Source organism: Taudactylus pleione, unplaced genomic scaffold (assembly GCF_031769625.1).
Source record: "Taudactylus pleione unplaced genomic scaffold, aTauple2 ptg000145l, whole genome shotgun sequence".
Taxonomy (NCBI): Eukaryota; Metazoa; Chordata; class Amphibia; order Anura; family Myobatrachidae; genus Taudactylus; species Taudactylus pleione.
The window spans coordinates 7,450,076-7,476,492 of NW_028284547.1; the positions used below are offsets into that span (position 1 = coordinate 7,450,076).

A 26,417-nucleotide genomic window follows, 5' to 3' on the forward strand; every position below is an offset into this window, starting at 1 on the left:
AGACAGCACAGCAGCAGCCCAGATGGATCAGCAACAGCCCAGATGGACACAGCAGACATCACAGCACCAGCCCAGATGGTTCAGCACCAGCCCAGATGGTTCAGCACCAGCCCAGATGGACGCAGCAGAAAACACAGCACCAGCCCAGATGGGCACAGCAAACAGCACAGCAGCAGCCCAGATGGACACAGCAGACAGCACAGCACTAGCCCAGATGGATCAGCAACAGCCCAGATGGACACAGCAGACAGCACAGCAGTGACAGCACCAGATGGATCAGCAGTGCACCAGCCCAGGACACAGCAGACAGCACCAGCACCTCTCCCAGCCCTATACTACCCACCCTCCCTGTTCAGTCTCCACACCTGGAATGAAATGGCATCCACCGTGTGGTCCCTTATATACAACATAGATTATGAAGACGAAAGCACGGCTTGAGATCCGAGTCAGATGGGAAACCCCGACTCGGATCTGAAAAATTCGGGTGGGTTCGGATCATCTCTAATATATACTGTGTATATATATATATATATAAATTTATATATATATATATATATATTTCTTTTGTTTGTAATAAGGGATCTACCAATCTATATATCTATTTCCTTACATCTATATAGTCTCTATCAGTAATGTTGTAGCATGTGAACTGTATCTATTTACTCTCTATCAGTATGGTGGGTCCATGAGTATAAACTTACTAAATGTTCTTTATCAGTATGGATAAAAGTATTCAAAATGAGTCTTGTTTTTATTTGTATAATTAAAAATCATAACAATATATTTGATTTAAATTTTCTCAACCATCTCCCATAGGAGGTGAGCTCACTCTTTCCTTTTTCTTTAGTTTATATAAAAGGGTTCGAAGGAGGCAGATTCTTCATAGTATCTTACGTATTACTCTGTGCAACTGGTTAGTATATATATATAAAGGGGTACGAAGGATGCAGATTCTTCATAGTACCTTACATATTAGTCTGTGCAACAGGTTATTATATATATAAAGAGGTATCTAGGTGGCAGCTCCATCAAAGTATCTTACATATTACTCTGTGCATCAGGTTAGTATATATAAAGGGGTATCTAGGTGGAAGCTCTATCATAGTATCTTACATATTACTCTGTGCATCAGGTTAGTATATATAAAGGGGTATCTAGGTGACAGCTCCATCATAGTATCTTACATATTACTCTGTGCATCAGGTTAGTTTATATAAAGTGGTATCTAGGTGGCAACTCCATCATAGTACCTTACATATTACTCTGTGCATCAGGTTAGTATATATAAAGGGGTATCTAGGTGGCAGCTCTATCACAGTATCTTACATATATTACTCTGTGCATCAGGTTAGTATATATGAAGGGGTATCTAGGTGGCTGCTCCATCATAGTATCTTACATATTACTCTGTGCATCAGGTTAGTATATATAAAGTGGTACCTAGGTGACCTCTCCATCATAGTATCTTACATATTACTCTGTGCATCAGGTTAGCATATATAAAGGGGTATCTAGGTGGCAGCTCCATCATAGTATCTTACATATTACTCTGTGCATCAGGTTAGTATATATAAAGGGGTATCTAGGTGACAGCTCCATCATAGTATCTTACATATTACTCTGTGCATCAGGTTAGTATATATAAAGGGGTATCTAGGTGGCAGCTCTATCATAGTATCTTACATAAAACTATGTGCATCAGGTTAGTATATATGAAGGGGTATCTAGGTGGCAGCTCCATCATAGTATCTTACATATTACTGTGTGCATCAGGTTAGTATATATAAAGGGGTACCTAGGTGGCAGCTCCATCATAGTATCTTACATATTACTCTGTGCATCAGGTTAGTATATATAAAGGGGTATCTACTTGACAGCTCCATCATAGTATCTTACATATTACTCTGTGCATCAGGTTAGTATATATAAAGGGGTATCTAGGTGGCAGCTCCATCATAGTATCTTACGTATTACTCTGTGCATCAGGTTATTATATAAAAAAGGGGTATCTAGGTGGCAGCTCCATCATAGTATATTACATATTACTCTGTGCATCAGGTTAGTATATATAAAGGGGTATCTAGGTGGCAGCTCCATCATAGTATCTTACATATTACTCTGTGCATCAGGTTAGTATATATAAAGGGGTATCTAGGTGACAGCTCCATCATAGTATCTTACATATTACTCTGTGCATCAGGTTAGTATATATAAAGGGGTATCTAGGTGACAGCTCCATCATAGTATCTTACATATTACTCTGTGCATCAGGTTAGTATATATAAAGGGGTATCTAGGTGGCAGCTCTATCATAGTATCTTACATAAAACTATGTGCATCAGGTTAGTATATATGAAGGGGTATCTAGGTGGCAGCTCCATCATAGTATCTTACATATTACTCTGTGCATCAGGTTAGTATATATAAAGGGGTATCTAGGTGGCAGCTCCATCATAGTATCTTACATATTACTCTGTGCATCAGGTTAGTATATATAAAGGGGTATCTAGTTGACAGCTCCATCATAGTATCTTACATATTACTCTGTGCATCAGGTTAGTATATATAAAGGGGTATCTAGGTGGCAGCTCCATCATAGTATCTTACGTATTACTCTGTGCATCAGGTTATTATATAAAAAAGGGGTATCTAGGTGGCAGCTCCATCATAGTATATTACATATTACTCTGTGCATCAGGTTAGTATATATAAAGGGGTATCTAGGTGGCAGCTCCATCATAGTATCTTACATATTACTCTGTGCATCAGGTTAGTATATATAAAGGGGTATCTAGGTGACAGCTCCATCATCATATGTAACATATTACTCTGTGCATCAGGTTAGTATATATAAAGGGGTATCTAGGTGACAGCTCCATCTTCATATCTAACATATTACTATGTGCATCAGTTTAGTATATATAAAGGGGTATCTAGGTGGTAGCTCTATCATAGTATCTTACATATTACTCTGTGCATCAGGTTAGTATATTTAAAGGGGTATCTAGGTGGCAGCTCCATCATAGTATCTTACATATTACTCTGTGCATCAGGTTAGTAAATAAAAGGTGTACCTAGGTGTCAGCTCCATCATAGTATCTTACATATTACTCTGTGCATCAGGTTAGTATATATAAAGGGGTATCTAGGTGGCAGCTCCATCATAGTATCTTACATATTACTCTGTGCATCATTTTAGTATATATAAAGGGGTATCTAGGTGTCAGCTTCATCATAGTATCTTACATATTACTCTGTGCATCAGGTTAGTATTTATAAAGAGGTATCTATGTGACAGCTCCATCATAGTATCTTACATATTACTCTGTGCATCTGGTTAGTATATATATACATAAAGGGGTATTTTGGTGACAGCTCCATCATAGTATTATCTTACATATTACTCTGTGCATCAGGTTAGTATATATAAAGGGGTATCTAGGTGTCAGCTCCATCATAGTATCTTACATATTACTCTGTGCATCAGGTTAGTATATATAAAGGGGTATCTAGGTGTCAGCTCCATCATAGTATCTTACATATTACTCTGTGCATCAGGTTAGTATATATAAAGGGGTATCTAGGTGTCAGCTCCATCATACTATCTTATATATTACTTTGTACTATGTGTAAAGAATTTAACCGCACCAGTAGAAATGACCTTCTCCTTTAATTGTACCTGAATCTTATAAATAATTAGAGAGGTTGAAGAGGTGCTACCCACTAACAAAAGCAAATTTCAAAAAAGAGCAGAGGATAGTATCAGGGTGCCCTGGTCGTATCATTAAAATGTAACTTTTATTATTTTGATCTTTTTCTCCTGAACTGCCACGTGTAGTAGCGAGGGCGACTGCGTGCCTGTGGCAGAAGGGAGAAGTGGAGGAGGAAATAGTTTTGGGTTACAATCAGATGTGATGACGTCCGAAAACATCACTGGAAAAATTGTAGAATTTAATAACTATCCCTTAAACTGATGAATAGATCAATAAGATTATTGTAAATAAGTTTTATAACAGCAGCCGGCATTGCTATTAACCTTCCAGCCACAATTGTTACAGACGATCAGAACTTGTTACAAATATAACAACTGCAATAACAATTTTAAAACAATTCAATACTGCTATACAAAGGCATCTATATGGATATTATTTGTCTATTTATACACACTACCTTAACAGCACTGGTATAGAAGCTATTCTCAAAGTTCACTGAGGATAAGAGTATTCGGCAATTAGCAGCCAGCCATGACTGCTGTAGATAATAACAGGGGAATAGCTCCTTCTAATGCATGTACACTAAGAAACACTGCTACAGGAATGTACCTGCAAAAAACATAATTTTCTTTGTTTAAGATAACTGGTTAAACAATACCATCAGAGTAACAAGATTTATGTGCATTGAGCAAATAGTCTGTAATACTGGGTTTGGGATGCGCTTTGGGGTGGTGGTGGTGTTGTGGGATATAGGGGGTTGGATGATGGAGGGGGGAAGGTGTGAGGACAGAAAAAGGAGGGAGGGGGGAGAGAGAGAAAGAGAGATGGGGGTCCAGGTATGGATGGTGTTGCACCGTACAGTAGGGGTACATGATCCTACTATTGGATAGATATGGTAAGATTGGAGGGTACGTGCACTCCCTGGTTATGTGTGTGTGTATTGGTGGGGAGAGGGAGGAGGGAAAAAATGGGGGGAGGTTGGGGGGAGCAGATGGCTGTGTGTTGTGGTGGATGTGTTGTGGTAGAACAGAAATACTGGAGGCTGGATGGGTGGTGAAAGAAACAAAAATGTTTATTTGTATCTGTATGTGCACATAGAGGGTGGTAGTTGCTCAGTAGAAGGCACAGTGCTCCTGGAAGATAAATGTCTTTTAGATAGATCATGGCAGCACACATTGTCCAGTTGTTGGTGATTTGGGGTGACAGGGCATATCCACAGTTTGGGGAGTAGGGTTAACCCTTTTAGGGGGCTCCTTGACATGCGGTCCTGACTACTGCATGCTTCCCTGCTGGACCTATGGTCGACAAACTTCTGAACTGGGATGCCCTGTTGGAGGTGATCAGGGGTACTCCCACTTTGCGGCGTCCCACACTGGTGAGGAGAATGGGTGCTGACCTACCGGTAGGTGCCCAGGTCCATTGGTGTGGGATCAGTATGATGCCACGATGGGGGACGTGCACTGTTTCAGTGGCTCACATCCGTGGATGCAGTGCAGGTGAAACCTGTGCTGTGTGCGGTGGTGTGATGAGCGTGTGCAGCGCTGTCATTTGGCAGAGGCTGGGGCTGGTTTGAGTGGGGACCAGCATCCGGTTAAGCGCAGCTGCTGCCGTTCAGGTGCCCAGATTGGGGTGGATGTAGAAGCAGGTGGGTTCAAGATGGGTAGGTACCTGGGGGCGAATGCATTTTGGCACAGGTGCCTTCTTCAAGGAGGTGTGAGATGATCAATGCTTCTGAGGTGCGTATGTAGTGCACTTCTGGGGGTGGAGGTGTGGCCAGGTGACTCAAGGGGCCAATGGTGTGTTTGAGAGGTAATGCAGTTCAGTTGTGTGCAGGGATATGCTGAATGGTGATGCGGTGCAGGTGTGTGCAAGGACTAGCTGGAGTGATAAGTGTAATCAGATTAGGCCAATGGTGTGTTTGAATGGCAATGCAGTGCAGGTGTGTGCAGGGACTTGCTGAATGGTGATGAGGTGCAGGTGTGTGCACGGGCTAGTTGGAGTAATGAGTGTAATCAGATTGAACCAATGGTGTGTTTGAATGGTAATGTGGTGCAGGTGTGTGAAGGGACTTGCTGAATGGTGAATGGTGATGAGGTGCAGGTGTGTGCAGGGATTTGCTGAATGGTGATGAGGTTCAGGTGTGTGCAGGGACTTGCTGAATGGTGAATGGTGATGAGGTGCAGATGTGTGCAGGGACTGGCTGGAGTGATGAGTGCTTTTTTTTTTTTTGCGGTGCAGGTGTGTGCAAGGACTTGCTGAATGGTGATGAGGTGCAGGTGTGTGTCCTTGGGGTTACTTTGGTGTTTCTCCAGGAAATGTAGGGGAATGTTGTGGTTTTCTAATTTGTTTTTGATGCTTCTGAAGTGCTCTGCTAATCTTGTTTTAAGTGGCCTCGTGGTTCTGCCTACGTATTGTAGGTTGCATGTGTATCTTAATAGATAAACTACATGGCTGGTGTTGCAGGAAATGTTTTCCTGTATCTTGTATGTATTACCTGTTTTGGCGGAGGTGAAAGTGGTAGTAGGTTTTGTGTTTCTGTAATCTAGAGTGCGGTATTTGATGCATGTGCCGCAATGATAGAAGCCATTGTGGACGGGCTGCTTGATAAGGGTCATTTGTTTGAGGGTAGGTGGTGGGATGTGGTTTGAGACTAATTTGCTTTTGATGTCTGGAGCTTTTCTGTATATTATCATGGGGCATCGTGGGAGTGTGTCTGTGAGTGATTCGTCCTTTAGGAGCAGATTCCAGTGTTTCTGAATGATGTGTTTAATCAATCCTGCACTTTCTTTGTATTATGTGATGAATGGGATGGTGTCTTGCATGTGTTTTTCTGTGTTCTTGTTGTAAGTGAGTAGTGGTCCTCTTTCTTCATTCCCTATCATCTGTAATGTGTGTTGTAGTGAGTCGGTGTTGTTTTTTTTCTCTGTGAATTGTTGTTTGACTTTTTCTCCTTGTTCATAGTAATCGGTGATATTTGTACAGTTCCATCTTATGCTTTTAAATTGGACCACTGGTATGTTCTGGAGCCAATTGTGGTGGTGTCCACTGTCCGACATGTAGCTGTTTACTTCAACTTGTTTGTGATAGGTTTTGGTGTGGTTTTTGTGTTCTTTGATGAAGATGTGTAAGTCTAGGAAATTGTTGTTGGATTGGCTGTATTGGGATGTGAAGTGAAGATTCCTGTCATTGTTGTTGATGTGTGTAAGAAAATCTTTGAGGGTGTCTAGGGGTCCTTTCCAAATGCAGAATATGTCGTCTATGTACCTTGTCCAGATCACTAGATTTGCTCCCCAGTTATGCCCCGACCAGATGTTGGATTCCTCCCAACTGCTCATAAAAAGGTTGGCATAACTGGGTGCAAATCGAGTCTCCATGTTGGTCCCTGTCTTCTGTCAGTGATAGTCGCTGTCAAACCAGAAGTAGTTGTGTGTTAGTATATAGTTGATGCTATCCAAGATGAACTGTGTCTGTCGGGGTTTTAGTGTTGGGTCTTTGTCTAGGAAATGGTGTATACTGTTTAATTCTTGTGTGTGGTCGATGATGGTGTATAGTGATGTGATGTCGCTTGTTACAAGCCAGTGGTCATCACCCCAAGTGACTCCTTCCAGTATTTGGAGTATGTGTGTCGTGTCCTGTATGTAGGATGGTTGTTGTTTGATGTACGGTTGCAATAGATGGTCTATGTATTGTGACAGGTTTGCAGTCATGGAATTGATTCCAGATATGATGGGTCTACCTGGGGGGGTTTGTGATGTCTTTATGTATTTTGGGGAGGTAGTAGAAGACGGGGATGACGGGGTGTGGGTCGTGTATGAAATCGTGTTCATGTTTTGTGAGGATGCCGTCTTTGAGTCCTGTTCTGCATATGCTGTTTAGTTAATTGTGGAATGCCTGGGTTGGGTCTTTGTTTAATGTCTCATATGTTTGTTTATCTTGTAGAAGTCTTTGTGATTCCCTGATGTAGTCTGTTTTGTTGAGTAGCACTATGCCTCCACCCTTGTCTGCTGGTTTGATTATAAGGTTGTGGTTTTGTTGTGGTCTTTTGAGGGCTTTCTGTTCATTTATGGTTAGGTTTTTGATGTGGTTTTTCTTTGGCATTGGTATTTTATTGATATCGTCCATGACTAGTTTTTCGAATGCGTGTATAAGTGTCCTTTTAAGTGGCTGGAGTAGAACTTGGATGGTGGCTTCAATATGGTGTGTTTGTAGTTGTCCGGTACGGGTGGTGGTTTGGTGGCGGGGTGTGTCATGAAGTATTTTTTCAGTGTTAGGCGTCGTACGAATATGTGAACATCTAGGTAAATTTTGAATTTGTTGAGTGCCTTGTGTGGGGCAAATTTCAGTCCTTTCTTGAATAGTGATGTGTCCTCTTTGGAAAGTTGATGTTCGCTGAGGTTGAAAATCCCTGTAGTGGGTTTCCTCTACATCCTCATCTAATTGGTTTAGTTTTCTTTTTTGGCCCATTGGTGTTTGTGTTGGGTGTCGTGTTGTTGGTGGGCAGGTATGACTAAAAAATTGAGTGACCATGGTTCTTGGTTTGGGTGTTTTTCTTTGGTTATGTTGTCTGTGTATGTTGTGGTTGGTGGCCCTCTTGGTCTGATGGGTTGGGGATTGTGTGGTCGCCCCTGATGGTGGTGATCCACCCTTGTTCCAGTGAGTCTCGCTAGGTTTTCATATTGTGTGTCTTGGTCGTTATCTTCAATCTTGTATATGCTGAATGAGGTGTCGGGTACTGAACTTGTGTTGGATGCTGGTAGGGGGTCTGTGTCTTTGTAGAGTGTTCTGGGGTTTTGTGAACTTTGTGGATTTTGTTCATATACTGTTGGTATGTGAGTTTTAGTTTTCTGTATATTGGTGTGTCATTGGGAGATGTGTTGGATTCTATGTTCTGTGAAAGTGGGTGTGTCTGTGTCTTGTTAGTGTTGTTTATCCTGGGTTTGTGTGTTTGTTTCTTGGTTCGGGTTGCCTCTGTGTGTTCTCTGTGTGTCTTGGGTGCTGAGGCTGTGTTGGTGTTACCGCTTTTGTTGCACAGTATTTTGGATTTCTTCCATTCTATGATGTTTGCCTCTGTTTTGTGTAGTTTGTCTCTAATGATGGAAACGAGTTTCCTGAACTCTATTTCCTCTTTGTATGGTTCTAGAGATTGGTCGAGTTTGTGAATGTTTGTGTCAAGATGCTGTAGTTCTGTTTTATGTGTATCGATAATAATTTAGATACATTTTTTTGAGCACTCATGCAGGATGGAGTTCCATTGTTGCATGAAGGATATGTTGTCGTTGTTGTGGGAGGGTGATTTGTGTATGATGAGTCCTTTGGGAATTATGTTATGATCAAGGTACCATTGTAGGATGTGTGTGTACCACCAAATTTTTGTTTCTCTAGTGAATAACTTTTCCAGGTGTAGGTATGTGTGGCAGAAAGTGTTGCTGCTGTGTTGTAGGGATTCCCTCTGTTCTAGTTCTTGTATGAGGTGTTGTGCCCTATCTAATCTGGTGGCCCTGAAATCAAAAAGGCCCATGTGTTAAGTATCTAGTCATGATTGTGTTGGGTACACAATCGTGTATTGGTATGTTTGTGTAACTGGTGGTGTGTTTCCACTCACTGTTGATGTTGCAATCCTTGGTACTCTGATTAATAATAGTCAGTAATACTGGGTTTGGGATGCGCTTTGGGGTGGTGGTGGTGTTGTTGGATATAGGGGGTTGGATGATGGAGGGGGGAAGGTGTGAGGAGATAAAAAGGAGGGGGGAGAGAGAGAGAGAGAGAGAGAGAGAGAGAGAGAGAGAGGGGGTCCAGGTGTGGATGGTGCTGCACTGTACAGTAGGGGTACCTGATCCTACAATTGGATAAATATGGTAAGATTGGAGGGTACGTGCGCTCCTTGGTTGTGTGTGTGTGTCTTGGCGGGAAGAGGGAGGAGGGAAAAAAATGGGGGGAGGTTGGGGGGAGCAGATGGCTGTGTGTTGTGGTGGATGTGTTGTGGTAGAACAGAAATACTGGAGGCTGGATGGATGGTGGAAGAAACAAATACATTTATTTGTATCTGTATGTGCACATAGAGGGTGGTAGTTGCTCAGTAGAAGGCACAGTGCTCCTGGAAGATAAATGTCTTTTAGATAGTTCATGGCAGCACACATTGTCCAGTTGTTGGTGATTTGGGGTGACAGGGCATATCCACAGTTTGGGGAGTAGGGTCAACCCTTTTAGGGGGCTCCTTGACATGTGGTCCTGACTACTGCATGCTTCCCTGCTGGACCTATATTCGACATACTTCTGAACTGGGATGCCCTGTTTTTAGGTGATCAGGGGTGCTCCCACTTTGTGGCGTCCCGCACTGGTGAGGAGAATGGGTGCTGACCTACCGATAAGTGCCCAGGTCCGCTGGTGTGGGATCAGTTCTTCTCAAAGTCCAGTATGATGCCGTGGTGGGGGACATGCACTGTTTCAGTGGCTCACGTCCATAGATGCAGTGCAGGTGAAACCTGTGCTGCGTGCGGTGGTGTGATGAGCGTGTGCAACAATGTCATTTGGCAGAGGCTGGGGCTGGTGTGAGTGGGGACCAGTGTCCGGTTAAGCGCAGCTGCTACCATTCAGGTGCCCAGATTGGGGTGGATGTAGATGCAGGTGGGTTCAAGATGGGTAGGTATCTGGGGGTTCCCAACGCATTTTGGCACAGGTGCCTTCTTCAAGGTGGTGTGAGATGATCAATGCAGTACTTATGTAGTGCACTTCTGGGGGTGGAGGTGTGGTCAGGTGACTCAAGGGGCCAATGGTGTGTTTGAGTGGTAATGCAGTGCAGGTGTGTGCAGAAATTTGCTGAATGGTGATGTGGTGCAGGTGTATGCAAGGACTAGCTGGAGTGATAAGTGTAATCAGATTAGGCCAATGGTGTGTTTGAATGGCAATGCGGTGCAGGTGTGTGCAGGGATTTGCTGAATGGTGATGAGGTGCAGGTGTGTGCAGGGACTGGTTGGAGTAATGAGTGTAATCAGATTAAACCAATGGTGTGTTTGAATGGTCATGTGGTGCAGGAGTGTGCAGGGACTTGCTGAATGGTGAATGGTGATGAGGTGCAGGTGTGTGCAGGGACTGGCTGGAGTGATGAGTGGTTTTTTTTTGTTTGTTTGTTTATTATTTTGCGGTGCAGGTGTGTGCAGGGACTTGCTGAATGGTGATGAGGTGCAGGTGTGTGCAGGGGCTGATTGTGTGGTGGTTACTAATGTACAGGCTGGGGTTGGGTGTGTCTTGTATGTGTGATTGGGATGGGTTATAGTTGTGTGTTGTGAAGTATGATGGTTTTTGGTGTATGGTGTCATCCTATGGAGTTGCAGTGGAGCAATAACTTTAGTCTTATGTTGGGGTGGTGGTTGGTTCGGGTATGCATTATTTGAAGATGATTGACTGGATTTCATTACCTATGTTGAGACTGTGGGGTGTGAAAGTGTCCAGAGTGAATATCCATTTTAATTCTTCTTTATTGAGTCTTTTGGTTATGTCACCCCCTCTCCAGTTGTGAGTGATGGTCTTGATATCTAGGAATTCAATGTCCTTCGGGTTAGTTTGGTGTTTCTCCAGGAAATGTAGGGGAATGTTGTGGTTTTCTGATTTATTTCTGATGCTTCTGAGGTGCTCTGCTAATCTTGTTTTAAGTAGCCTCACGGTTCTGCCTACGTACTGTAGGTTGCATGTGCATCTTAATAGGTAAATTATGTGGCTGGTGTTGCAGAAAATGTGTTCCTTTATCTTGTATGTATTACCCGTTTTGGCAGAGGTGAAAGTGGTAGTAGGTTTTGTGTTTCTGTAATCTAGAGTGCAGTAATTGCTGCATGTGCCTCAATGATAGAAGCAATTGTGGTCGGGCTGCTTGGTAAGGGTCTTTTGTTTGAGGGTAGGTGGTGGGATGTGGTTTGAGACTAATTTGCTTTTGATGTCTAGAGCTTTTCTGTATATTATCATGGGGTGTCGTGGGAATGTGTCTGTGAGTGATTCGTCTTTTAGGAGCAGATTCCAGTGTTTCTGAATGAAGTGTTTAACCAGTCCTGCACTTTTGTTGTATTGTGTGATGAATGGGATGGTGTCTTGCATGTGTTTTTCTTTGTTCTTATTGTGAGTAGTGGTCCTCTTTCTTCATTCCCTATCTTCTGTAATGTATGTTGTAGTGAGTCGGTGTTGTATTTTTTCTCTGTGAATTGTTGTTTGAGTTTTTCTCCTTGTTTATAGTAATCAGTGATATTTGTATAGTTCCGTCTTATGCATTTAAATTGGCCCCCTGGGATGTTCTGGAACAAATCAGAAAACCACAACATTCCCCTACATTTCCTGGAGAAACACCAAAGTAACCCCAAGGACATTGAATTCCTAGGTATCCTAGGTATCAAGACCATCACTCACAACTGGAGAGGGCGTGACATAACCAAAAGACTCAATAAAGAAGAATTAAAATGGACATTCACTCTGGACACTTTCACACCCTGCGGTCTCAACATAGACAATGAGATCCAGTCAATCATCTCCAAATAATGCACACCCGAACCAACCACCACCCCAACATAAGACTAAAGTTATTGCTTCACTGCAACTCCATAGGAGGACACCATACACTAAAAACCATCATACTTCACAACACACAACTATAACCCATCCCAATCACACACACAAGACACACCCAACCCCAACCTGTACATTAGTAACCACCACGCAATCAGTCCCTGTACACACCTGAACCTCATCAGCATTCAGCAAGTTCCTGCACACACCTCCACTGCAAAATTAAAAAATAAAAAAATAATAAAAAACACTCATCACTCCAGCCAGTCCCTGCACACACCTGCACCTCATCACCATTCACCATTCAGCAAGTCCCTGCACACACCTGCACTGCATTACCATTCAAACACACCATTGGTTTAATCTGATTAAACTTATTACTCCAACAAAAAAAAAAACACTCATCACTACTGCCAGTCCCTGCACACACCTGCACCTCATCACCATTCACCATTCAGCAAGTCCCTGCACACACCTGCACTGCATTACCATTCAAACACCATTGGTTTAATCTGATTACACTCATTACTCCAACCAGCCCCTGCACACACCTGCTCCTCATCATCATTCAGCAAGTCCCTGCACACAGCTGTATCGCATTACCATTCAAACACACCATTGGTCTAATCTGATTACACTTATCACTCCAGCTAGTCCTTGCACACACCTGAACCGCATCACCATTCAGCTAATCCCTGCACATACCTGCACTGCATTACCTCTCAAACACACCATTGGCCCCTTGAGTCACCTGACCACACCCCCACCCCCTGAAGTTCACTACATAAGTACTTCAGAAGCATTGATCACCTCACACCACCTTGAAGAAGGCACCTGTGCCGAAACACGTTGGAGACCCCCAGATACCTACCCATCTTGAACCCACCTTGAACTCACATGCATCTACATCCGCCCCAATCTGGGCACCTGAATGGCAGCAGCTGCGCTTAACCAGACGCTGGTCCCCCTCTCACACCAGCCCCAGCCTCTGCCAAATGACAGCGCTGCATGTGCTCATCACACCACTGCACGCAGCACAGGTTTCACCTGCACTGCATCCACGGACGTGAGCCACTGAAACAGTGCATGTCCCCCACCGCAGCATCTGCTTTCCTCTCAATAATGGTGGTACATTTGCCCAAGGCTGGATTATAGGCAGGGCGACAGGGGCGATCGTCCAGGGGCCCCCACATCTAGGGGTCCCCCACACCCTGTCCTCTGCCACTACTACTTAGTCCGGCACTGCGGTGTTCCTCAGCAGGCAAGTCAGCTGCACAGCGCTGAGCACTTGGGCTCAGAGTGCTCCACTGCTCCGGCCAGTGGCAGGCAGGCAGGCAGGCTATGTGCGGGCGTGACGTCAGAGGTCACGCCGCGCAGCCCCACTCCAGCCCACCTGGCTTCAACCGCATCTGATCGGACCCTACCTGAAGCCCACGGAGGTGAGCAGACAGGAGGGTGACGAGTATGGTAAGTGAAATAAAGTTTTGGTTTTTTTTAAGTGTGGTGCTGCTGGGCTGGCTATGGGTGGCACACTTTTTTATTGTATATATATATTTATATAGAAACCAGCATGCACCCGGCACTCAGTCAATGTCAATAATGCTCTGGTGCCCTTCCAGAGGAGGGAAATGTAGTATGTAGAAAGCGGACGGCACTCGTGGAGACTCAATGCAAAAATGACGATGAAGCAACTGTGCTGAAGGTCAACGTTTCAGTGTATTATCACTTTTATCAAGACATACAGAGAACAAACAATATAACATACCTTAGATACTATTCACCCAGTGTGTCAGCATCTTGCGTCACGATCCCAATGGGAGTCCCCTGATGTCACATGCGGTGCCACGGCACTGACGTCACCGTTATCCCTGGGGGGGCGTGTCCGCATACAAGTGCACCCATCACCAAGACAACCTAAATAAACAACCTAAATAAACAATGAACATAGAATAGTGGCGCATGTACTGGCGGTCTAGAGACACGAACTGTCACAGATAAAATTGAGCTGTGTGCAAACACATAGTGTAAACCTGCTGGAAGCAGTATAAGTAGAAACCAACTGGGTAGTACATAAAAGTCTAGAAAAACACGAGTAGGAATTCATTTAATTAAGGCCTAGAGGTTTAAGAGTCTGCAGGATGTGTATCCATCTGGACTCATGCTGTAGAATGGTACGTCCCCTATCACCCCCTCTGTTATGGGGCGGAATCCAATCTATAATTTTGCAATGTAATGTTGCCAGCCCATGTTTGAAATCCCTAAAATGTTTGGCGACCGGTTGGTCCATTGGTCTGCCTTCCAAGGCTATTCTAATGCTAGAGCGATGGAGAGCCATACGCTCCTTCAACTGATGAGTAGTTTTGCCTACATAAAGGAGCCCGCATGGGCACCTTATGTAGTAGACCACATAACGGCTAGTGCAGGTGACTGCATGACGTATATAAAACTTTTTACCCGAATGAGGATGCAGGAATACATTGCCCGTTTCTAAATGGCTACAGGTAATGCATCCTGTACATCTATAGTTACCCGGTTTCCTAGTGAGGAAATGTGCAGGCATCGCATCAGTATGCTGTGAAACATCGTTGTGTACCACATAATCCTTAATATTACGGCCCCTTTTAAAGGCAGGTACAATTCTGGCATTTTTCAACATGTCCAATGAAGGGTCCTCAGTAACCAGGGGCCACATTTGTTTAGCTTTACACATAATATCACTGACCTGGGTGAAAACTCTTGTACCCAGATCATTTGATTTTTATCCACTGTTTTGGCAGTGGAATGAAGAGCTGCCATTCTGGACACTCTTAGCGCTTTCAATTTAGCATGCTTAAGGGCCCTAGGATTGTATCCTCTAGCGAGGAACTTCATGGACATCTTGTCAATTTGTAAGTTCACATCCTGAGGATCATTACAGATACGTATGATCCGTAGGAACTGAGAATATGGTAGACCCTTCTTAAGAGCTGGTGGATGAAAGCTCTCAGCCCGTAAGAAGGTGTTTCTGTCCGTGGCTTTGAAAAAAATAGAGGTATTAATTTGTAGATCCTCACCAATGTTGATAGCCACATCCAGAAAATTAATGGAGGTATAGTTATACTCAAAGGTGAATTTAACGGCTGCATCACAGGTATTGATGTCTGACATGGTGTCGACAAAATTCTCCACTGAACCCGTCCAAAAAATGAAAATATCATCTATGTACCGAAAGTAAGCCGCATTGGAGTCCTGTGTGGCAGAACCAGAGAAGAATAAATCCCTCTCTACCTCGCACATAAATAAATTCACGAAGCTGGGTGCCACACAGGACCCCATCGCACAGCCAGATCTCTGCACAAAAAACTTATTATCAAAGAAAAAATATTTCCTAGATAATGTAAGTTCTAGAAGAGTAAGAAAAAATGAAATATCTGGGCCTGTGTATGCTGGATTGTTGGTAAGAATACGTTTGATAGCCTCTAATCCACGTTGATGAGGTATACAAGTGTAAAGACTTACAACATCAATAACACACATCAATTGTTTGGACGGCAAAGGGGATAGCCGTTGTAAATGGAGAATAAAAGATGTAGTGTCCCGTAATATGGTGGTTTGAGCCTGCACAACAGGCTGTAATAAAAAGTCAAGATACTGGGATACTATATAGTATAGGGAGTCTCTAGCCGATATGATCGGCCTTCCCGGAGGGGTGGTAGCATTCTTGTGCAACTTGGGTATTGTGTAGAGGATCGGAATTTTGGGCCAGTCCTGTATCAGGGCATCATGCATTTTCTTCAAAATCACATTGTTGGATAATGCTACATGCAGAATGTCATCAAGTTATTTTTTGAATGCTGAAGTAGGATCACCGCTGAGCTGCTGGTACACCATAGAATCTGACAGCTGATTGTAAATTTCCTGTTTGTAATCCAGAGTATTAAGAACCATGAATGCACCACCCTTATCAGCTGGACGGATCACTAAGTCCTTATAGTCACTGAGGTTTTGTAATGCCTGCCTCTCTCTGCCAGAGAGGTTCGATATATTGGAAGTCATAGGATTAATCTTAACATTATCAGTGAGACCTTCAATGTGCTTCTCAATACAGTTGGTGAAATGTTTTATGGCAACATTGTTGGAAATAGGGTCAAATGTAGATTTCTTGACTACTGGACAAGCCGATTAAATAGAAGACTCAGAGGCCCCAAAGTGCTCCCGTAGTTTAATTTTTCTTGTAAATTTGTGTAGATTAATGATGTCTTTGAACTTATTCGGGGGATGCGATGGGACAAAGGATAATCCCTTGTTGAGGACCGAAATTTCATCCTCAGTCAAGGTCAGAGAAGATAGATTAAACACTACATTTTCTTTTTGTAGACTCTTTTTGATCGACCTCATCCACTGGTCTCCCCTTCGGGTTTTGGATCTGCCTGTATGTCGGTTCTGCCCTGAGTGCGTACCCCTAAAGGGGGTCTCTGTGTGGATTTGTTGCCAACCACCGAAGCACATTCTGTATCACTATCTCTAGACCGCCAGTATATGCTCCGCTATTCTATGTTCATTGTTTATTTAGGTTGTTTATTTAGGTTGTCTTGGTGATGGGTGCACTTGTATGCGGACACGCCCCCCCAGGGATAATGGTGACGTCAGTGCCGAGGCGCCGCATGTGACATCAGGGGACTCCCGTTGGGATCAAGCCGCACGATGCTGACACACAGGGTGAATAGTATTTAAGGTATGTTATATTGTTTGTTCTCTGTATGTCTTGATAAAAGTGATAATACACTGAAACATTGACCTTCAGCACAGTTGCTTCATCGTCATTTTTGCATTGAGTCTCCACGAGTGCCGTCCGCTTTCTACATACTACATTTCCCTCCTCTGGAAGGGCACTGGAGCATTATTGACATTGACTGAGTACCGGGTGCATGCTGGTTTCTGTATTTACCTCTGCACTTCATTGTGTTTAGGTGGTCCTACCAAGGCACCTGTCTCCTATTTATCAAGTACCCTATTTTTGTTTTCACATTAAGTCACGGTGGTTTTTATCCTATTACCTCATTATACATTGTTGTCTCCCACCCATCATATTTGGTGGAGGTTATGACGGAGGCACAGGATAACATTGATATAGCGGGACTATCTAACATCGTATTGCCTTTGGGAGAAGTACTTGGCTTCTCTGATGTAGAAGCAGAAAATATATTATTCAAGGATAATCTGGAAACTACGACCGGTGAGGAAACTGTTGAACATCTTACGGCACAACTGCTAAAGAAGCAGGAGGTGGATTATTATTTGCACGGTGTCACCCTTTTGGATTATTATAGGGATAAAAAAATCCCAAGAGGTTTCCGGATTAAAAATATTCCGACCATTGGATCATGGTTCTTAATTTTGAAGTCAACGGTGAGAACTGCTCATTAGCTGAAAGGTGGGAGGCTCGCCTCTCTCAGCCAATGAGCACTCAGTGGTGGGGTTTCCATAGTGAAATCCCACCACTAAGCACTCATTTGTCTAGTACTGTCCTTTTAGAACAGTACTAATGTAAGAGGGTCTGCATTGATCAGTTTTTGTTTTGCCAAGCCAAGGAATGCCTGATTTGGACCAAAGAGGACCAATCAATGCATAGGAGATGGTGACTATGGAAAAAAAATTTACAAGTACCCTATGGATAAACTACTGGAGTAGGGGACTGATAGCTACAGGGAAACATAGGTGAGAATGTGTACATGTGTGTATATGTGTGTGTGCATGTATATTTAATAAACTTTTACTTTGTATGGTATGTGTCCTGTATTTATTTTAATATTTTTTTGCTGTAGAACTACAGGTACCAGTGGGCCTGTAATGCCCTGCATGTTGGTACTTGTGGTTCTCCAAGTATAAGCATGTGGTGGAGGGTAGGCTTAGTGGAAGCTGTAATTACACAGCAAAATACAATATTGAACTTCTATTTTGTACACCACATTTTCACTATCAACCCGGCACCCACTTCCTAGGCTTGGAGTGCCCTGGAGAGGGGGACCTCTTTATTGGGGGGTCCCCAGCTCCCCAGGGATCCCCAGTCTGGGCTGACTAGTGGTCAGGGTTGATGATTTGGCTGGGGGGCCCAGTGAAAGGGCTCCCCTGGCTGTGGCATCAGCCACCCACTAGAAAAAGTCCACTGCTGTTTCTGAAAAATACATGGGATCCTACTAATTTTTTTCCCTGTATTTCCAGAACCAAGACTGGATTAGAGCCAAGTGCTGAATACTGGGGACCCCTATGTTGTTTGTCCCCTGTATTCTGGCAACCAGATCTGGTTTTGATTAGCCTGGTGCTGGTTGTGCTTAATACGGGGGACCCCTATGTCATTTGTCCTCCATATTTTGCACAATCAGCACTGGGTCACTAAAAGCCCAATGCTGGTTGCTCTTTTGGGAGGAGCATGCCATTTTGTTTTTGTTTTTTTACACACAGAGGCAGGTTTCACAAACCTGCATCTACTGTTGATGCTGGCTACTGCCCCAGGCCCGACATCCTGCTGCTCATCCCACCTTAGCTGCTAACAGCCACACCGCTGCCACAGCTGCCTGCTTTCTTCCCCCTGGGTCTTAGCCACTGATAAGGCCCGCTACCTCCCCCAGGGTCCTGGCAACAGCAAACTCTGACTATCTTCCCACTGTTCATGGCCCCCATGATCACGTGCAGAGCAGCTATCTTTGTGCACCTAAATGAAGCCACAGTGAGTACACATGCTGCAAAGTACTACTGAGGATGCACAACAAGTTAAAACTTCCTATCTCTACAAAGGCAGATTCTAGAGGTAAAAGTTTAAAACTGTAATGTTCTAATTTACCTGAACCCCAAAAGTGCTTATTTTGAACAACAGCTACCAAATAAAACAAACCCCAAGTTTAAATTATTTATACCTTCCCAAAATCCCCCATAGAGAACAGCAGAAAAGTTGTCCCAACTGAGAATGCCAGAGAAAACTGACAGATGTAGCTTGAGATTACTCCCTAATCTCTTTAGTTTTTTGCCCTGAAATTTGGGATGCAGCACCGAATGACAGTTCTACCCGCCCTTCCCAAATTTCAGCTCGGTACCTCTTATAGCTTTTGAGATGTAGCCATTTAAACACCTTTATCACCATGCCCCCCTCCAAAATATTCTATGGAGATTTCCATTTTTTTAGATTCAGCCTTAATATTAGGGCACAACTGTGCCATTATAATATATATATATATATATATATATATATATATATATATATATATATATATATATGTATTATTTGTATCGTGAATAATATTATGTGATCACGTCCTTTTCTTTTGATACCATGCCGCTGTTTCGATGCACGCAGACCTTATATTGACATTGCACTTTATAAATATATATACTGTATATATATATATATATATATATATATATATATATATATATATATATATGTAAGTAAAAAACAGAGAGAGGGCACTCAATGGGACTTATGCAGCAGATGTAAATAAATTAGGTCAAACCAGAAATGCTGTCAACGTTTCAGCAACTTAATGCTTTTATCAAGACATACCTATAATGAAAAACAGTGCAATATATAACAGATAACTCACCCATGTGCTGTCACCTCCACGATCCTGCCTTTTTCCCAATTTCTAAGGGTGGTGAGAATTTGCAGTGATCCTGATGATGTTAGATTTCAAATTCACAAAATGATGTTAAAATTCATGTCGAGGGGTTACCACCGCACCTCTCTTATCAAGGCTATAGACCGTGCACTGATGGTTAGCAGTAATGATGCACTGGTACCCATTTCACCAAAGAAATTAGAGAATGTAGAAGCCATTTTGGAATAAGAATCCATTTTGTATGCCATGTATGCATGGAGGGTGGGTGCACAGGACAGGATGGAGTTAATTTATTGTACAGACCCTGTTATATGTGCACAGAAAAGCATATGTACATATATGGAAAGGTATGCGATTCCAATGTTTAAACAGAGCTATAGTCTCACTGCAGATAATGAATACCAGATGTGTTAGATGGAACTTATAAATGTGGGCTGTTCTGTTAAAATAAAGCAGAGAGATGGAGATGCTTGTGGTGCATACAGTTGTGTCACGTGTCTTCTTCTCTACACACATGAACATATGTAGCCTTTAGCAAACAAGACTCAGAGGGTGACCAATAAGGGACTCATTCACTGGCCATAGCTAGTGAGCAGATTTGACAAGAACAACATAGTTTGGACACAAACGTATACGGAAGATAGCAAACCCCTTATGCAAATGGCTAAGGCTATGTGGCCAATAGTAGCCACTGATAAACAGATCCCATCAGTGATGGGATGCTCTATCCTGCCGTCCTTCAAATGGGGGAGAAACATTAGAGATACGGTGGTACATAATGACATTAGGCATTTTTCAATAGACCAGCCGATTCATTTCCTTACTCGCAAGCCAGGCAATTATAGATGCACAGGTTGCATGACGTGCAGCTTTTTAGAAACAGGTGACAAATTCACCCATCCTAGATCAGGCAAAGTTTTTCAAATTAAGCATCCACTGACTTGCTCGAGCAAATTTGTAATTTATTACATTAAGTGCCCTTGCAGTTTGCTATATATAGGGAAGACGACACGCCAGTTAAAAGAACATATGCGTTACATCATTCCAACATTAGGGCAGCACTGGATGGCAAGAGCTGTGACCAGCCGGTCGCACGCCACTTTCTACAGTTTAAACACAATTTGTCGAGCATTAGATATAAAATGATCGATTGGGTGCCCCCTAGTATTAGGGGTGGAGATAGAGGCCGCATTCTGTTACAGAAAGAGGCAAAATGGATCCATGCTTGTGGTGCATACAGTTGTGTCCCGTGTCTTCTTCTCTACACACATGATTATATGTAGCCTTTAGCAAACAAGACTCTGAGGGTGACCAATAAAGGACTAGTTCACTGGCCATAGCTAGTGAGAAGATTTCACAATATGGAGATTCCCACAGAGATCATGCTCTGGGGACAGAGTTGCCAGGACAATATCCCAGGTGAGTAAACAAAAATGTTCTGGTCTCCTGGTAGCTGTGTCCCCATTGCAGTTGATGTTCTGTCCTGCTGGAATCAATCCTTGGGTAATTATTGGTCACCCTAAAGGTGTTGTTATTTAAACATGTTATAATCTGCTGTTAGATATTCAGTGAATGATATGTAAATGTTTAAAGTCTTGTTTGTATGTTTGTTATGTAACAAACCTGTCCTAATTGTGTTTTTAGAGTAACTTTGATTTAGTCACTGATTTAACTTTAGAAGAGGGCCCAACACAGTGATTTGTTATGAAATAAAAGAATGCAATGAAATTCCATTAGATTTAGAAAGGTACATCAGAGAAGGATTGGATACATTTACAGAAATGCGTTTTCATGTATTAGTGTATGAAAGAACAGAAAGGGAGAGAGACCCTGTCAGGCAGTGTGTTCAGAAATAGGAGGAACGTTACATCCAGTCAATAGTGTTAATAACTGAGGCAGGAAAAGTCAGTGCGTGGATGTGCCTATAGATAAACATTTGATGATATTATTCTTGTGCTTGAGAATAATAATCACAGGGCCATTTGGTCTGATACTTGAGTCATAAGGGACGTTGACTCAGCTATACGAGGGACTGTTATAGCATTGGAAGATGGCGATAGTAAGCCGGTGCCTGAGAGTTATGACATTCAGGTGATAAAGAAGCTTTATGGGAATCATAAAGCAGGATATTTGATGAATGTTTAAAATGGCTGACACCCCAGATACTGACTTGTTTAAACATCACAAAATGAGATGTGAGTTTTGTAATAAATATAACCTAGATGACATACTGAAAGTTCTGATTGAGAAATGTAATAAACTTGAATAAGAGTATATAAATGACCCCCAGATGCCCACTTACTTAATTATCACTGCAGAGGAATGTTGTATTTTATATAACTAGTGTTTTGTTTGTTTTGTTTTTCTTTTCTTCTCAAAATGTATATTTCATTTGTATTGTGAAGGCATGCTGTGATAGAGGTGCTTTGCTGATGACAATGGAATGCAGGATGTCACAGAAAATGGGTGCCATGCTGTAACAGAATGTTTGCTTTTGAATGAAATGCGCCCATGTGTATGTGATAAAAGAGAGTCGAGTGAACTTGAGAAAGTAGAGTTGTGGGAACAATTGTATTGATCAGATGTGACGTGTGTAAATGATTGTGCGTAGTGAAGGTGTACTAGGGAATTGTGGAGAAGTTGTGCAGGAATTGAAAGGGTTAATGTGATAGTGTGAGTGAATTGCCATTTTTTCATTCGAAAAAGGATTGATGTTGAATGCATTAGTAACAAAATGCTTTGTTTGATATTTTCTATATTTTTTCTGTAACTTGTGAGATCAAAAGATTGCAGAGCCATATTGTAATTCTAAAAGAAACAGTAATTATTTTTGATTGCTGCAGAAGGGATTAATAGTAAAAGTGATGTAAAATTTCCCTAACAAAATGTTTTATCAGTTCATGATTTCTTTAAACTGTTGAATGATGTATGATTACAGATCTTAGAATATAGGTAGAATAGGGGCTGTTTAGATATGACTGGACTGAATTAATTAGAAGCAGCCCAGGAATGCATATTGCCAATACAGTTGCGCAGGTCAAGTAAGCTTTAAATGTAAAGAGAAGAAAATCAAATAATCCACTCCAGATGTTCCAAGTTCTGGAGTGTAAGGGAATGTGGTAATATACCCGTTATGGAAGAGAAATTATCCTCAGTTGTAGAATATCATGAGAAACTGTTAAAATAGACACAGATAAAGGGATTGATGGATTGATAAGTACTATCACCCTTGGAAATGTCAGGATGTTGAAACTAATTTTGTTTACAGGTATGCAACTAGAATTACACTGACAGTACTTAAAACATGCCAGACGTTTTTTTTGTATGCTTCTAACTGATTTGGTTAAGATACTCAGATCAATATTAAAGTTTAGGATTAAGTAAGATAAACAGAAACAATTTTTTTGGTTCAAAGCTCCAACCCAACCTAACCAAAAGGGTGTGTCTGGACCCCAAGGGGGGGGAAGGGAAAAAGTCATACAAAAAGTGCCTGTACTAAAGATATTTAAACAATTGAGAGGATTTTTAGGTCTTATTGTATATTGTATTGTACTTAAAAGGTGATAGACCGCAGGAATTTAAAAGTACTGTAACTTAGTTCTTGTGTTAGCTCTGCTATATTACAGCAATTAGTTAAGATTGAATCCAGATGTCACTTTGTTTCTCATGTATTTAAGAGGAGGGAGGAAATGTACTGTGGGGGATGATGCTGGCATATGAGAGAAGATCCAGCAACACAGCATATGCAAATTGGAAGGGTCTGAGCCTGCACATCCCTAATGCAAATACTATATGTAGTTCAGCTAGCAACCACAGGGGACTAGTAAGACATAGGAAGATGAAAATTATGATTACTTTTATTTATTTTTCATCTTTCTTTAATGATAATGATTGTTTTGAATTAATGAAATCTTTTTCGATAAGTTATGTTATTGTAAATTATAGATAGATTATACATAGTTTGTATTAGATTTTTTGTTTCCTGCTTTTCAAATGCCGGCAAATTTAGTTTTAAGTAAGGTCAAAAGCACATATCAGAGATCATACCCCAGAAGAGTTACTGCTCCAGCAAACCAAGTTGGCCAAACAAGCTACAGTAATATACCTACCTGATATTTTGATATTGGCGACCAGAAACAGCAGAAACATTGAACCAGATTTTGTTAAAAGTTGCAGTTACAGTTTCCTCAGAAGTATAACTTGGAAATGACTATGTGCATGACTTCGGGTGATGGATGGATGGTTGAGCACCGCCTCTGTCTGCCATGTGCACTATTCTCAGTCTGAGCCCAAATACTTCATGGAAGCACTCATGAGTTTAGAGATGCTATGGTAAAAATAGCCAAGAAGCACTGGATAGCCCCAGGCTTCAGTTAGGCTGCATAAGCCTACCCCTAATCGTTGCACAGCCCAGGAAAAGTGATCACAGTACTAGAAGAAGAAAGAAAGGAGTACCTCACAGATGTTATTCCTTACAGAAATGAAAGATTAATTTTATATAGTTGGTAAAGTGTTGGGTATGTTCTATGCTCAGACCTGTTGTCAAATTGACTATGGTCTTGCAAGGTAGCAAACACAATAGAAACAATAGAAACAATAGGAACAATACGAAAAAAGGAAAAAAAATGACAGAAGTAATTCATACATGTGAAGTACTTGAGGTAATAGAGAATGACAAAGGTAAACATTTTGTTAAAAACATTTTTAGAATGTATCTTGGAGAATCTGAGAATAAATAGGACCCAAAGCAATGATAGAGTGTAAAGACTGAATTATACAGTCAAATTGAACTATGAAAAGTTTGTTATAATGTTTATTTTTTAATATGGTTGTTAGTCAAGAACTTTCCCAGTATGAAACGTAGGATGATAGCTTATGGAATACTATTTAGTAAAACTGTTAGAACAAGATGTGCTTTCCTACAAGTGTTACAATATGAGCATAGTAACTTGATTCAATATGTGATGCATATATAATAGAAACTAACCACAGTCAACCACCAGGTGTTTTCTTATGTTCTAGATCCCAATTCAATTGCAGCACCTACAAACTGCAACCAGGTGATTGGGTCGTGATAAAGAAGCATCTAAGGAAAAGTCCTAGGACCCAGTTACAAGGTCCTTATCAAGTTCTCCTAACTACGCCGATGGCAGTAAAGGCGGCAAAAAAAAAAAAGAAAATTTGGATTCGCCTCACACTGCAAGATCATTACATAAGGGGAGTTGGAGTAATTTGAAGTTATGAATTGATATATGTTACTAGGCCCAAAACCAGACAAAGGCTTGTGAGGATGTGCTGTATACTATGGTTCATTCTTGTTATAGTTTTGTTTCTAGTTTTATCAATATCCAGACCTAGTATAAAGAATGGTCACATTATAGAAGCTTTAGCCAGACTATTTAATACTGTTATAGATGAAATATTTGATGTGTTTGAAATAATTACTAATGAATTGAAATTCCAGGTTTTGGGACAGTTTAGGCTGATCCTTGAGTATCTCACAGCTACACAGGGAAGTATGTGTAAAATAGTGAGACCTGTTTGCTGTAATTATATAGCTGATAATTTATCTGACCCAATATATGTACACTTAGAGAAAGTTAAGAAATTGAATGACCAGTTTAGGAAGATACATAATGATCGAGTATAATATTGATAGTAATGGATAGTTTACATGGTTGAATATGTCAAGTTGGTTCAAGGGAACAGAAGAATAGTTTTCAGGTATTTTCATGTTAATAGCTAAAGGATTGAAATTACTAGTCATCTACATGATTGTCAGGCTAGATATATGACTAATAAGGAAAATACTTACACTTGATTACTGTTCTAGGTTTAAAGCATCTAAAGAAATGTCAAAGACAACTATGATCCTGCTACACGGACATACCCAGAACTTTTGTGCAATTTGAAAGACAAGAGAACCATTGCTTTGCAGAGACTTATGTGAACAATGTATGGAAATATTTGCAGGCTTTTACAAGAATATGGATGAAAAGAAGATACAGGACTGTAGGAACTGAGGGACTCATCGCCTATGTGGACTTGAATGGGCACTGCCCCATGCAGCTACCTTGTTAGGAGGGATAACTTGTTGTGTGAAGTAGGGACCAGCTACATAGGGGGTGGGCCATGGCTAGGTAAGCTAGAAAGACAATAGTATGTAAAATTTGAATCGAAAGGGGGGAATATGTAGAAGCCATTTTGGAATAAGAATCCATTTTGTATGCCATGTATGCATGGAGGGTGGGTGCACAGGACAGGATGGAGTTAATTCATTCTACAGACCCTGTTATATGTGCACAGAAAAGCATATGTACATATATGGTAAGATATGCGATTCCAATGTTTAAACAGAGCTATAGTCTCATGCAGATAATGAATACCAGATGTGTTAGACGGAACTTATAAATGTGGGCTGTTCTGTTAAAATAAAGCAGAGAGATGGAGATGCTTGTGGTGCATACAGTTGTGTCCCATGTCTTCTTCTCTACACACATGAACATATGTAGCCTTTAGCAAACAAGACTCAGATGGTGACCAATAAGGGACTCATTCACTGGCC

The 26,417-nt window shown here is 41.7% G+C and overlaps 1 pseudogene; it reads left to right on the forward strand.

Moving 5' to 3' along the window:
- LOC148522680 (uncharacterized) overlaps positions 1-26,417 on the forward strand; it is a 208,860-nt pseudogene that overhangs the window by 12,084 nt on the left and 170,359 nt on the right.